The 14,265-nt window shown below is 49.4% G+C and overlaps 1 protein-coding gene and 1 pseudogene across 1 annotated transcript in view; one reads left to right on the top strand and one right to left on the bottom strand.

Moving 5' to 3' along the window:
• Window positions 1-14,265, bottom strand: part of LRFN2 (leucine rich repeat and fibronectin type III domain containing 2) — a 48,127-nt gene that overhangs the window by 10,473 nt on the left and 23,389 nt on the right.
• On the top strand, window positions 6,510-6,610 carry LOC114007824 (uncharacterized; annotated as a pseudogene).

The raw sequence follows: 14,265 nt of genomic DNA, 5'->3' as shown, positions 1-14,265 counted from the left end.
GCTCTTCTTTTATCTGCAGAGTCCCTCCAGCCTCCTACCTTTGCTCATCTCCCCAAGCAGCACCACTTTCCAGGTGCTCTGTCCTCTCCTCCCTTCCATCAGTGAGGCACCTCCACTGCTTGCTGAGCCTCAGCACTAATTTGGAGAAGCCACGGCAAGCTGCCCACTCTCTACCTCTCCAGCTCTGCACCCTTATTACCAGCTCTTCACAGAACCTCTGGCCTGCCAACCTCTCCGGTGGGTCTAGAGATCTCAGACCACATGAAAAGGCCTCATTAAACCAAGACAAGCAGCCTCTCCTTCTTCCTGCAAGCCCCAGAGGGGTCTGTTTTCTTCCATGCACCAACTGCAAGTGAGTAGAGAGGTGGCCATCTATTGTATTGTGTTCTATCTCACATACAATTTATTGAGTACTTACTTTATGTCAGGCATTTGACAGACAGGGTCTCTTTGATTCTGTACACTGATGTTATGGGGTAGGAACTATTATCCCCATGTTACAAATGAAGAAACCAAGGCTCAGGCAGCTTGGCCAACTGCTCAAGTTCACACATTGGAAAGAGGTGTTGTAAGGCAGGTCTACCAGGCCACTGGGCGTGTTCTTCTCTATAAGATATTACCTTGAATTGAACTGAGCTGAATTAAACTTTAGCGGGAAGTGAGTCTTAGAGTCAGGCCAACTGTTTTATAGCAATTACAAGTAAACAAACCCTATATCACTTCATAATGGCAGCTAACATTTATTGAGCTCTTAAACTATATGCCAGTACTGTTCTGAGTATGTTGTATATATTAATTAATTGAACTCTGGTAGCAGTCCTACAAGGGAGGTACTAGGATTATCTTGGTTTTACATATGCAGAAATTGAGCTCAGAGAAGTTGAGTCACTTGCCTACTGTCTGATAGAGAAGGGGTTTGTGTTCATCCAAGATTTGAACCCAGCACTCATGGTTCCTCAATGTTCACAATCACCCTGGGAAGTACACTTAGTAACTATGCTTCCTATTTTAGAAATAATAGTTAACTAAACTGCCCAAGGCCACATAGCTAATTGGGGCAGAGATGAGACTCCAGTGGCTACTTTAGAACTCGTGTTTGTGAGAGGCCTAAAGGAAGTGAAGATATGCTGTGTGGGTGTCTTTTCAGGCAGACTTTATGGGCAGAAGGTGTGGCCAGTGCAGAGAGCTTGGGACAAGAACAGAGGGATGGAAAGGGACAACAGTAGGTACCAGCAGGAGCTGGGCTCTGGGGTCTTTGCACATAGGTTTGCTATTGTCTTTCAGCTCTGAGACTTTGCCAGGTGCCAGTGTTGAGGATACTGAGGCTGAGTTCAAACTCAGTGGGACAGAGCACTACAGTCTGGAAGAAACTGTGTCTTGTATTGCTGTCTCTGGTCTGGGGATAGAGTGGTTAGAATGATCGGAATTATCAGTACAAGTTGTAGAGTCCCTTCAACTGGTGTCTGGTGCCAAGAGCTGGCCTTCCCTAAACACATGGCCCTGACTGATAAAGGGGAAAGGCATATGGCTGCTCTTTAGGATGGGATTTTCATGGAGCTGGTGTGACTCAATGAGGGTTCCAAGGATTGGGAACCTCTTAGCAACTCCAGGGCAGGGCTAGGGGCCAGCTCTGTTTTAGCTCTACTGCTTTGCCTCTCCTGAGAACACGGGGCTCCCCCAAGTACCCTGAGACATCCCTGCCTTATTGGCAATTTCTCACCCAGCCAAGAACAAAGGAACCATACTCCTTTCAAAATGAGGGCGATTCTGAGGCCAAGAATCCCAGCTGGTGCCACAGTGCTTGGGTGCATACCCTCCCTGCTTCCCTCCTCCAGTCTGTTCACTGCAAGCAGTCAGAGGGATCCTGCTAAAACTGAAGTCAGAGCCTGCATGTACTCTGCTCAGCCCCACTCCGGCCCCCAGGGAAGCACATCTTAAATACTTCAAGTCCTCCCATGGCCCACAGGCCCCACATGATCTGCTCGTCATGTCTCCCATTTCCTCATCTTCTGCTCCCCCTGGCTTGATCTGCCATCTGGGTTCCCTGTTACTCCTCAAAAATATGAAGGGGTTCCCTACCTCAGAGCCTTTGCATGGGCTCCTCTCTGCCTAGCTGGTCTTCCTCCAGATAGCCATATGCTCTCTGTCTTGCCTTCTTCAAGTCTTTACATCAACGTCACCTTCTCTGGAAGGCCAGTCCTAACCATCCTGTTTAACACTGAGGGCTTCCCCAACCCCATGACTCCACTTCCTTTTCCCACACTGCCCTTCCACTGACAGGCAGCATCGTTTACTTATTTTGCTTACTGTTAATTGTCCATCTTTCTCTGCTTCCACTGAAGAGGTCAGGAGTTTTTGTCTGTTTTCTTCACTGACATCTCCCCTGCACCCACACAATACTGGGCACATCTGTACTGTACATCAATATAGTAGCTGCATGTGGCCATTTAAATGTAATGTCCAATTAGGGACCAGCAGATGGCGTAATGGTTCTGTCGCTGATTCTCATGTAATGGACTGTGATTTGAGTCCTGGATCCAGTGGCTTAAAGTCACGCTGGGTGTGTGTGTGTGTGTGTGTGTGTGTGTGTGTGTGTGCCCAAGATCCCGAGAGGAGAATAGAGGAAAAGGGATTGCAATGTGTCCATGACCCCTGGGGGGGGAGGGGACGAGGTGACGTCTCACTTTCTGTCTCTCTGTCTTTCCAGCAAGCACATGCACCCTATAGCAAAAAATCTCTTTTAAAAAATGTAATGTTCAATTAATCAAAATAAAATAGAATTAAAAACTCAGATCCTGAGTCACAATAGCTACATTCAAGTGCTCCAAAGTCACCTGTGGCTAGAGGCTACCATACTGGACAGCACAGCTGTGGAATATCTCCATCACGCCAGAGTTCTATTGGACAGTGCTGTTCTAGAACTCACTGAGCAGCCTCATGCATGTCCCCAGAAGGTGGCATCAATCTTGCATTTTCCGTTTTTAAACATTAATTAATTTTATTTTATTTGTAATTATTATTTATGTTTTTAATTTGACCAGAGGTGGGGGAGAGAGAGAAAGCAAGCCAGCAAGCCATCAGGTCCGGGACTTGAACTACTGTTCGCCATGTGAGAGTCCAGTGCTCCAACTACCACTCCACCTGCCAGCCCCCAATCTTGCATTTTCAATATGAGCTCTGACCCACCAAGCCACTGGTAACGCACACCAAGGGATGGCTTGATCTCGGAGGCTACAATCCAGGCCTCTGAGCTCTCCATTCTGTCCGAAGCTCTGGAGTGCTTCATCCCTTCTGTTTAGTTCTTCTAGCTGCATTAACGTCCTAGGACCTCCGGATTCCCCTGGCTCAAGCTCATCTGCCCCCAGGAATGCTCTGATCCTCCACTTCATACCTCGACCATGGTACAGCCTTTTCTCAAGGCTCACTTCCACCGCCAGAGCTGCCTCCCCTGGCCCACGGTCCTCAGACAGGACTCAGCGCCACACTGAGCCTTTGAGCCCCTCCTGGTCCTTTGTTTTTATTCCTTCATTCCTGCTTTCTGCTTCTCGTCACTTGGCTACCCATTATACTTCTGATGTGTCTCTACTAAGAAAAATCCCTAAAAAAAATCCAGTCACATTGATGGATGTCATTCATCCCAGGAACACCTGCCAGTGGAAAGAGAAGCCAGAGAGGCAGCAGAGTACAGTGGTTCTGAGCACCAGAACCAGACTGAGGGATTCAAATCCTGGTTCTGCCACTTACCAGCTACAATACCTTACCTCGGACAAACTTCTTAACTTCCCCGTGTCTTAATTTCCTAGAAATGCCCTATTTCAGTAAACTAAAGCATTCATCCCTCTGCCTGATAGGGTGGTGGTGAGGATTCAGTGAGTCATGATTCATAAAGAGCCCAGGTCAGTGTCTGGCACAGAATCATCTCCACGTGATGGTTTGTTACATAAGGGAGTGGGTAACACTTAGCCCACTTAACCCGAAAGAAACATATTTCTGATGGTAGAGAGCCAGGCCTTGGGCATTCGTGACTCACAAACCTCACGCAAGCTAGAAACTGGGGGACTCGGGCAGTGCCTGAACCTGGCCAGGTTGGTAGGGAAACATCTTGGCTTCAACATTCACAGCAGGGCATGTTGTTTCCATCTTCCACGTGACTTTTTTCAGACGAAAGTGTTAGGAAAGCCCTGGCTGAGTGACTGCAGAGACTACTGGAAATTAGGCCAAAGTGAACCAGGCCCAGCAGGCTGTTCCCTGCATTCCTGGCTCCAAAGGGAGGGCTCACTTGGTGGCAGGTGAAGATCACACCTGAGGAGGCCCCGCCTTTGCTTGGCTGCCTAGCAACCGCTGCCCCAGTGTTTGGTTGAGATGACACCCTCTCCAGGGTGATTCTTTGAGGAGAGGACAGAGCCAGAAGGTAGAGGAGCATGGGTTCTGGCACTGGACCACCAGAGTCAAAACCTGGAGGCATCACTGACCAGATACGGAACTTTGGGCAACCCACTTAGCCCTCCTGTCAAACGGGGGAGGGGAGAGAGCCCCCCCCACACACACACACTGAATGAGTCAATCCCTATTATCTGTACTATGCCTGGCCCATGGTGAGGACTTATTTACACTAGTGAGAGTGACTGGGGAACTGCCAGTTCCCCTGAGGACAGAGGAATGAATCCCAGTGTGAGGTTAGATAGCAGTTTTGGAGGCAGGTACATGGCCCACTTAGGAGGCCAGCCAGCCAGCCATCTGGGATCCAGCAGTCTGTCTTGGTGCAGGCCACTGGCCCAGCTGGCCCTCTGGCCCAGGCACACTTCTGGCCGGCTCACTGAGATGTCAGCTGGCTCTGTCTAATCATTACTCTGCCATGCCATGCACAGATTCTAGGACCCCGGGGTTGACAGGGGTCTGAAAGCCAACTATGTCATCATAGTTGGGCCTCCACAGCAGGCTCATCTGGTCGTCAGCACAGCTCACAGATGTCCAGGGACATGCCAGGTGGTCCATCCCAGCTCTGGACAGCTCTGAGGGGCTCAGAATGCCCTCTTATTTTGGGTCATGAGCCAACAGCCTACCTTTCACCAGCCCTAATGCAAACCCATGGGGCCTCCCAGAACAAGCCTGTTTCTTTCTTTTACACTTCTTGGTGCTTTCCACATCGTGAGGCAGCTCTGTCATTCCCCCGTGGGTTTTCACTTCTCTAGAATTCACATTTCTGTTCCTTTCGGCCATTTCCTTGTGGCAATTCCTAGCTTGCTTCTCGGCTGCTTGCCTCTGATCACATGCCAGTTTGTCTATGGTCCTCTTCTCTCAGGGCAGGGTGATTGGTAGAGAAGAGAGTCAGGCCCATGTCCACTCAATCAGACTTCATACTTCCCCATGAGAACCTTGGGCTCTCTGGGAGCTACATCCCATCAAGGCTTATGCTGAGCTGTCAGTGGGAATGCCCTATGCTTTCCTGGGGCTGCTATAGGCCTCATGGCTCCCATTCTATTCTCCTTAAGCAACTGTTTCTATCACTACAAGCTTAGCCAACCCAGGAGAGCTCTCCAGCCCACCTTGACCTGAGTGTATGTATGTGTGTGTGTGCATGCATGCATGTGCACACATGCATTTCCTTATTCGAATCTTTGCAAATATGAAACTTTTCTCTCTATATAGTTACTCTCAGCTTTCAGCCCCCAAGCACTGGGTTGGCATGTCTTAGAGGAAAGAATTTGGCTTTGGAATTAGCCAGAAATCTCTCTTTGAAGGCTAGTTCTGCTCCTGACCAGCTGTGTGATTCTAGACCATTTCTTTCCCATCTTTGAACCTCAGTTTCCTCATGGGCAAGATGGGGTAGTAATGCCAGCCTTCTGTGGTGAGTGTGGGAAGTGAAGTGCAACAGAGATAAACATGTCCGCCCCTTCCCAGGGCCATTTGGTACCACAACGATGATGACTGGGATGATGAAAGTTGCCATTTATTTCCTAGAGGAGCTGAGAAGAGCTTGCTCAACAACAATTCATCACTTACAGAAAAGACGCAGAAGGTGTCAGATCAATTATACCTCGCTGTAAACACAGAAGTGTGGGAAAGGAAGATTCCCCACTAACTGCATCCAAAACACACTAGAACACCAGCAGACATCAAGTCAATGTCACCTAAAGACGACCTTGATTGGACAATTTACCCCAGTTGGCAGATTCATGATTTCGTAGGGCACCACCCAGAGACAGACTCAGCACCAGCCCTTCTATTTTTACTTTCAGAGAGAGATTTATGCTATAGGGCACATGTACTTGCCAGAGAGACAGACAGACAGCAAGAAATCACCCCCAGGGGGGATGGCCATACTGCAGTCCCTTCTTTTCCATCCTCTTCTCGGAATTCTGAGGATGCACACACACATGTCCAGTGTGCGTTTTAAGCTGCCAGCCCAGTACTTGAACTGTGGTCAACTATGTGGGAGTCCAGTGACGTAACTGCTATGCCATCTGCTGGTGCCAGCATCAGCCTTCTTAAACATGATATCACAGTGATCATTTTAGCAGCGTTTACACTAAAACTGGAACCATACAGAGAAGGCGCGCATGGCCCTGACACCAGGATGACACCAATTTGAGATGCATTTTATATGTTTATTTTATTTTGTTTATGCTACAAAATATATGTTATTTTATTTTATTATGTTTATGCTACATAATAAAATAGTATAATTTGGGTGGACCTTGAAGATATTAGGCACAAACAGACAAATACTGTATATGATTCCACTTACAGGAAGGACCTAGACCAGTCAAACTCATAGAGACAGGAAGTAGAATGGTGGTTGTCAGTGGCTGGAAAATTGTTTAATGGATAGGTACAGAGTTTCGGTTTGGGATGTCAAAAGGTTTTGGAGATGGACAGTGGTGATGGTGGCATAAGAGTGTGAATGTACTGAACTGTACACTTGGTGGTTAAAATGATAAATGCTATGTATATTTTGTCACACTTTGAAAAAACAGGAAAAAAGAAGGGTCAGCATGCTGTATGGAGGTTAAAGCACTGGATCCCACATGGCCAACTACATAGTTCAAATCCCATGACCTCCGGAGAGAGACCATGGTCAGGCAGCAGAGCCACTCTGTCTAATCAAGTGAGAGGCCTGGATGTAATCCCAGCCTTAGAGCCAGTGAGAGGGGGCACAGGGGACCAGCTCTAAAAATCACACCAGGTGCATGTACCTGTGTGCCCAAAATCTCAAGAGGAAAATGAAAGAGAAAGGATTATGGTGAGGCCATCCCCCATGGGGGGCGGGGTGATTTATCAGTTTCCCTCTTTCACTGTCTGTCTTCAGTGAGCACGTATACCTTATAGAAAAAAAAAAAGACTATCACAAAGCAAATCCTACCAGTTGAGCCAAAATAGGAGAAGATGTGGGAAATACAGCTGCCACTTCAGCAAGAACAATGGGACTCGTGGGTGGCAGTCACCATGGCTTCTTGGTTCTATTATCCACTGATTTTGCTGGCCCCATCAGACCACGGGCAGAAGGAGGCATTGGTATGAGATAGGATGGCCCCCAAGTTCTCTGCTTATTCTTCTACCATGTCCTCATGACTGAAAAACAGGGCAGCTCCAGAGTAGAAGCCAGTGGGATCAACTGCTTGGGAAGAGGCTGCTGAGGGTTGGACATGGAAGTTCACAGCAGCGGGGCCTGGGCTCACATCCAGCTCTGACTCTAACGGTGTGATCCTAGGTTGGCTAAATAGGAATATTAGTACCTGCCTCATAGGAACATGGTCAAGATTAAGTGAGTAAAGTGTGCGAAATGCTTGGCACAGGGCGTGGCAATAAATGAGGGAATAATACTATAGATTTTGTTTCAATAACAACGGTGTAGCCAACAGTGACCCTTTGTCTCAGCCCATTTGTGCTACTATAGCAGAATGCCATAAACAAGGCAATTTATAAAAAAGAGAAATTTATTTTCTCATGGTTCTGGAGACAGAGAAGTCCAAAATCAAGATGCCAGCATTTGGTGTGGTGAGGGCCTTTGTGCTGCAAACTCACACACGGCAGGAGGAAGGGCGAGGGAGAGAGAGTTCCTCCATTGACCTTGAGCCCTTTTATAAGGGCCTGTGAGTCCCTTCCATTAGGGCTCTGCCCTCCTAACCTAACTGCTTCTTAAAGGTCCCAGCTCTTAACGCTATTACACTGGTGATGAGGTTTTGTTTTGTATTATTTTTTCTTTTTTTTCTGTTAGAGAGATTTTTGCCATAGGGCACATGTGCTTGGTACAGAGATAGAGATAGAGAGACCACCCCCAGAGGGCATGGCCATGCTGCAGTCCCCTCTCCTCTGTTCTCCTCTTGGGATTTTGGGCACATATGCACATGCACCTGGTGTGAGTTTTAAGCCACCAGGTCCAGGACTCGAACCATGGTCAACTACATGAGAGTCCAGCAATGTAACCATTATACCATCTGCTAGTCCCAAGGGAGGATGAGGTTTTAACCTATGAATTTTGGAGGATACCCACAACATTCAAATCATAACATCCTTAATAGAGCATATCGGGGTGAAAAGAAGCCCTCAGTAATTTCATGGGTAGATACTGGGACCCTGCATTTCCCCCCAGTTATAATCCTCTTCCTCTGTTAGAGCAGGAGCTCCCCAAGGAAGGGAATCATGTCAACCCTGGGGTCGAATCTGTGCTATGGTGCAGAAAGCTTCCTCACTGCGCCATGCTGGGTACATCACTTCACGTCCCGTAGCCTCACTCAGTTTTCTCATCTGCAAAATGTGTTAATAGTCTTACTCACATGGTGTCTTTGTGAAAATTATATTTGTTCTGTATGGAGTACAGTGTTTGGAATCTGTGCATCAGCCACGCTGATGTTTGGATTGGGCGTTTGAAGATCAAGTTCAATTGCTGGCCCCACCATCTGCTTGCCAAGCAATCTTGGAAAAGGAGCTGTCACTCCCTAGAATCCCAGCCTCCTCCTCCATCAGATGAGAAGGATGGCACTACTCCCCACCCCAGAGGCCTGCTGGGGAACCTACTGAGAAGTGAGTGGTAAAGCACGCACACACCCGAGGTGGTGTTTTCTAGAGTGGGAAACGCTCAGCACTGGTGCCCGAGTGAGTGACCAAGAAACGTAACGCACTTCCTTAGGGATTGCTTCAAGCTGTGCACTTGCGCATGCACCCGGAGGTGGACCCCACGACAAGAGGCCTGCAAACACTGGGCCTGCTGGGTTGCTGTGTCATTCTGCCAGCAGCCTCACCCCATGGAGAGATGCCCTTTCCACCTGGTGGTCAGGAGGTGCCCACTCAGCACTTCTCCGGCAATTTCTGCTGATCCTCCCCAGACACCTCTGTGTCTAACAAGCACACTGGCTGGGAAGGGCTTCATTAAGGAGGGAGAGAGTAACGACCTCTGGAGGGAGACTTCAGGCAAGCAGCAGAGGCCCCTCTGTCTGTGCAAGTGAAAGGCCTGATGCAATCCCAGCCCTAGAGCCCGTGGGAGGGAGTACAGGAGAGCAGAGCTGACCCCCAAGCTTTGGCTCCAAGACATCCTCGGGTCTAGGATGGATGGATGAGGCTCTAAGTCCCTGGAGAGTGACCATGTAGGCCTGTCATCTTCATACGGAAGTAATCATATGTAAGTCACATGTGAGCAAAACAAGGACTCTCTTCTGACCTTTTCTAGGAATCTCTCCAGTACTGTTTATTGGGGTTCATGGGTATGAAACCCAAAGAGTTGGCCTATCTCCTCCCTACTTAAGATGAGGAGAGGCCATGCTGGGGGCAGATGGGAGAGAGGCTGATGAGGAGTCACCCCCTGTTTCTTTCTCAACACATGAGACCATTGGCTGCTATGTGTAGGTGAGTATAGGAGTTTATGAGTGCATGTCCATTGGTTGATATTTGTGTGAGTGTGTGTCTACTGACCAGTGTGGGAGCATCCGGGGGTGTGTGAGCAGAGATCAGAGCAGGTTGTGGCCCAAGGTTGTGAGCACGTAAATGTGGGTGAGCATTTGCAACAACATCCTTCCAGGGGCCCACAAGCTCTAGGGGATCTATCTCTACTCTGCTCCAGCGCCTACAACCCGCCCTTGGCTCTCTGTTCCAGCGACTTGGCCTTCTCAATACTTTGAAGGAGCTCTCCAGCCTTGAGGTCTTTGCCCTGGCTGTTCCTCTGCCTGGAGTGCCCTTTTCACAGACCTCTGGCTCACCTCCTTCAAGCCTTTGCTCAAGGCTTGCTTTCTCAGTGAGGCCTGCACTAGCCACTCAGATATTGCAATTTTCCCATCACCTCAAGCACCCCAAACTCCTCCCCTGTTATACTTTTTATTATTTAAGAAATATACTTTCTTTATTCATAAATGAGTACTTGCACGCTCGTGTGAAAGTGAGAGAGAGAGGGAGCATGCGCCACAGGGTCTGCTCACACTGTGATCCCCTTTCCGGTTCTCCGGCCTGTCAGATCTTGGGCATGCCCACACATGCCCAGTATGTCTCAGGCTGTCCAGACTGGAGATCTGAACCGTGGTCACCATGTGGGATCCAGCTTTTTGAGCAGCAACTAGCGCTGAACCACGAAGCCGGCCTACTGGTTCTCCTTGCACAGTGCTTACTGCCTCCCCACCCTGTATAATTACTCCTGCATTGTGCTTGTTGGCCTTGTCTGTCATTAGAAAGAGGCTCTCCAGCTCTCCTGCTCCTTGGTATAAACCACGCACCGAGAATGGCAGCATTTACATGATGACATGTTTGCTTCACGTTCTCCTTTGCAACATGGGGACGGTCATAGCAGCTCTCCACAGTGTGGGCTGCTGGATGGATTCAGTGAATGGCTAGCTAAAAGCACTGACAACAGTGTGGCACACAGTTCAGTAGATGTCAGCTATTATTATTACACTCCACTGAGCTTGGCAGCGAGGACTGAATGAGTGATGCATGTGGAGGATCGCACGGTGGCAGTTGTTGGAGAGTGAAGGTGCTTGGACATGCTTCTCCCCTACGCCCACCCCAGCTCTCAGAAATCCTCAGGGAAAATTTTCTGACCTTCTCCAATCGTGGAACCCATATGTATGGGTTAGGAAGTTAGTTAACAGTACATTCATTCCCCCTGTATTTTTTTTTTTTTGAGAGGTTTTCACTATAGGGTGCATGCGCTGGCCAGACAGACAGAGAGAGACATAGAGACAGAAAGCGAGAAATCACCCCCCAGGGGGGATGGCCACGCCGCAATCCCTTCTCCTCCATTCTCCTCCTGGGATCTTGGGCACACATGCACATGTGCCCGGCGTGAGTTTTAAGTCACTGGGTCCAGGACGCAAACAGCGGTCGACTACGTGGGAGTCCAGCGACATAGCCATTATGCTAACTGCTGGTTCCCCCCCTCCCCTGTATTTTTAATCAAGAGGGGAAGCAGACTAGCCCTGGCTCCTGTGTCACGTTGTGCTGAGCATCTCCAGGTTCTGTAGGTAGTTAACAGGATGTGACAGGTAAGTTCAAGGGGTCTCCAAAACATTCACAGAAAATGTGTATTATGAGAAAAGTAGGCATGGATTTCAAAAAATTTTGCACCCAAATGAATTTATACTTTAATTCCATTTTCCCACTCACTTTTGAATCCCCCCCATACATCTGATGGATGTGACATCAGCTCTGACCATGCAGGACTCGGAACTCTGGCCTGGGAGTCTGGAGCTTGGATTCTTCTCCCAACTCTGCAACCGCGAACAGGCTCTGCGGCTGGGGACAAGTCTCTACCCTTCTGTGGGGCTCTGATCTTCCTGGCAAGTGAGGGCTGGGCTTAGACCACTTCTTAGGTCATTTCTGTACTCATTTATTTATCCAGTCAATTTTCATGAGGCACCTATTACGTGCCCGTCGCTGCCCTAGGCACTGGGGGTATAGCAGTGACCACCATTGGTGTAAGGGCCTGCCACTGGAGGGGATATCGCCAACAGGAAGACGGTAGACAGAAAACCATTAACATAATCGGTGACTTACTCAGTATGTTCAAAAGAGGGCTGTGCTATAGAAAAAAGAAGAGAGCAGAAAGCTCTTGGGGTTGGGATGGGCAGGCTCAGCTTTACTGGGGTGGTCAGCAATGACCTCGCTGAGACAATCGCGTTTGAGGTGAGGGAGATCTTACCTACTAGGAATCTATGAATCTCAGCACCTCTTAGCAGGAAGATTACAGAGACAGCACCAGCGGGGGTCCCCCCTTATCTCTTCTCTCTGTCTGTCTCTGTGCACACAGACCCTTGGCTGCTCAGCGGGTGTCAGGGCCAGAAGACAGATAAGCCACACTCCCCAGAGAGGCGCATGATTTAGCACTGTCTTTATTCACACTCTGGTATTTCACGGCTCCCGCAGCTCCGATGGAATAAATATGACCTTTTATTCTTCACTTTGCTTAGGACCCAAGGTCAACGGCCAGCTGTGATCTATTGGTTGCTCCCTCCCTCGGTCATCCTCAAGCCCGGGAGCCCCATGGCTGTCAGAGATTCATGGCACCATCCCCCAGCCTGCATGCCCACCTTCCCCTCGGCCCTGGGCTCCAGCCTCGCTGGGCCGAGGAGGCAGAGGCCACAGTAGCTCAGGGAGATGATGGTTCATTGAAGGCAGAGACCAAGCCATAAATCTCCTCCCTCTCCCTGCAGCCCACTCTGTCACTAGGGTTGAACCATGACCCGATTTCCTTTCAGTCCTGGGAGAGGCGGCAATGGGGGATCAGAGCAGTGAGGGTTCACATGGCAAGTCATAAGTGAGAACGCCTGAGGACATGGCCATCAGTTTCCCGGCATGGAGAAGGGCAGAAGGCGGGCAGCGGCCTGCCTGCCTCTGATGGAACCGCCAGGCCCTGAGCAGCTGAGACCATCCCCTCCTGTAAGTGGAGCTGCCGCTTGGTCAGACATCAGCAGCACTGCCTGGCTCTTCCACTTGCCTGGCTGAGCTGCCTTCTGAAGCATCCACCTGTTTCCACAGTTTTTTTCTTTCCTTGTGGGTGGTGGGTGGGTCTGGCTCACCCTGCCCCTGTTTCCTCATGGTGACTCTGAGTGGCAACAGGCCGACGGTTCTGGGGTTGGTCAAATGGGGTCACTGGCATCATCTGTGACTCCAAGTCACCCATCCTAGTCCCCTCATATCCTGGGAGGAAGAAGAGTAAACCAGGAGCCAGCCTACTTGGGGATTTGAATCCTGGCTGGGACACCTTGAGCAAGCTTTGAACTGATTGGTGCCTCAGTTTCTCAGTCTGTAAAACTGAGATTGTAACAGTGATCTGACCAATCTGTCAGGACGCTGAAAGAACAGAGCTACTAAATGGAAATCACTTAGATCAGGACCCGGCATGGAGTAATTGCTCAGAAAGGCTGGCTCTTATTAGCCTCATCATTACTGGAGCAGAAACCACCTGCATGTACTTGGCACTTTTGACCTAATTTCCATCAATTGGATTTGTGATTTATAATCCACTTATTTCCAACCAGAGGTAGGAGATGACTTGCAATGAGAAAAACATGAGACAAGTAAAATGTGTTAATGTTTTATTGAAGATCAAAAATCAATAAGGTGGCTTGAGCCAGAGGTCCTGGCCCCCCGGGATGCTGTGACACCCAAGCACTAACTTTAGTTATAACCCGCATAACCCCAAGCTGCAACAAGCCTGGGCCATGTGGTCCTGGGGTAGCTAAGGAGGAAGGGGTATGACAGACTCAGAACCCGCTGAGGGGAGGCTCTTGGCTAGGGACGCCTCATCTGAGTAGGGCCTGGCACCCCAGGAGGCCAGGACAGGCTGAGGACTGGCCCCATTCTCTTTGCTCTGGCCAGGGTGCATTCAGCGTACTGCCACTGCTGGACCCCACATGTGCAGAGAGACATCCCAGCTCCACAGCTATCTGAGACCAGACACCGGGAGGTAAACAGTAGCGCACACCCCTCCAGTGACAGACAAACATGGCAGCCTTTACTGGCAATGCCTTCTGTGTCTTTTCACTGATTGAGCTACTTGATCTTCCGAATCACCTCCTCCAGGACGCCTTCCCTGATCTCCCAGGTTAGGTCCGTCCCCTAGGACCTGTTTTCTCATGTACTCTCACCACACTGGCACAGGTACAGCTACTGACTCAGAGAACACCTCAGCTACGTCATCACGAAATACTCATCTCCCTGAGGAACACGCACTGAGGGCGGGAGGGCCTGTCTTCTCTGCGTGTGGCCCAGACCTGACATCACGAGCATAAATAAACTCCTTTGGAAGGACTGAAAACAAAGGCAAGAGTAGAGGGAGGG

The sequence above is a fragment of the Tupaia chinensis genome, unplaced genomic scaffold (assembly GCF_000334495.1).
Source record: "Tupaia chinensis unplaced genomic scaffold, TupChi_1.0 Scaffold000238_1, whole genome shotgun sequence".
NCBI classification, from domain to species: Eukaryota; Metazoa; Chordata; class Mammalia; order Scandentia; family Tupaiidae; genus Tupaia; species Tupaia belangeri.
The sequence above is the reverse complement of the archived record's forward strand: the minus strand, read 5'-3'. Positions and strand labels throughout refer to the sequence as shown.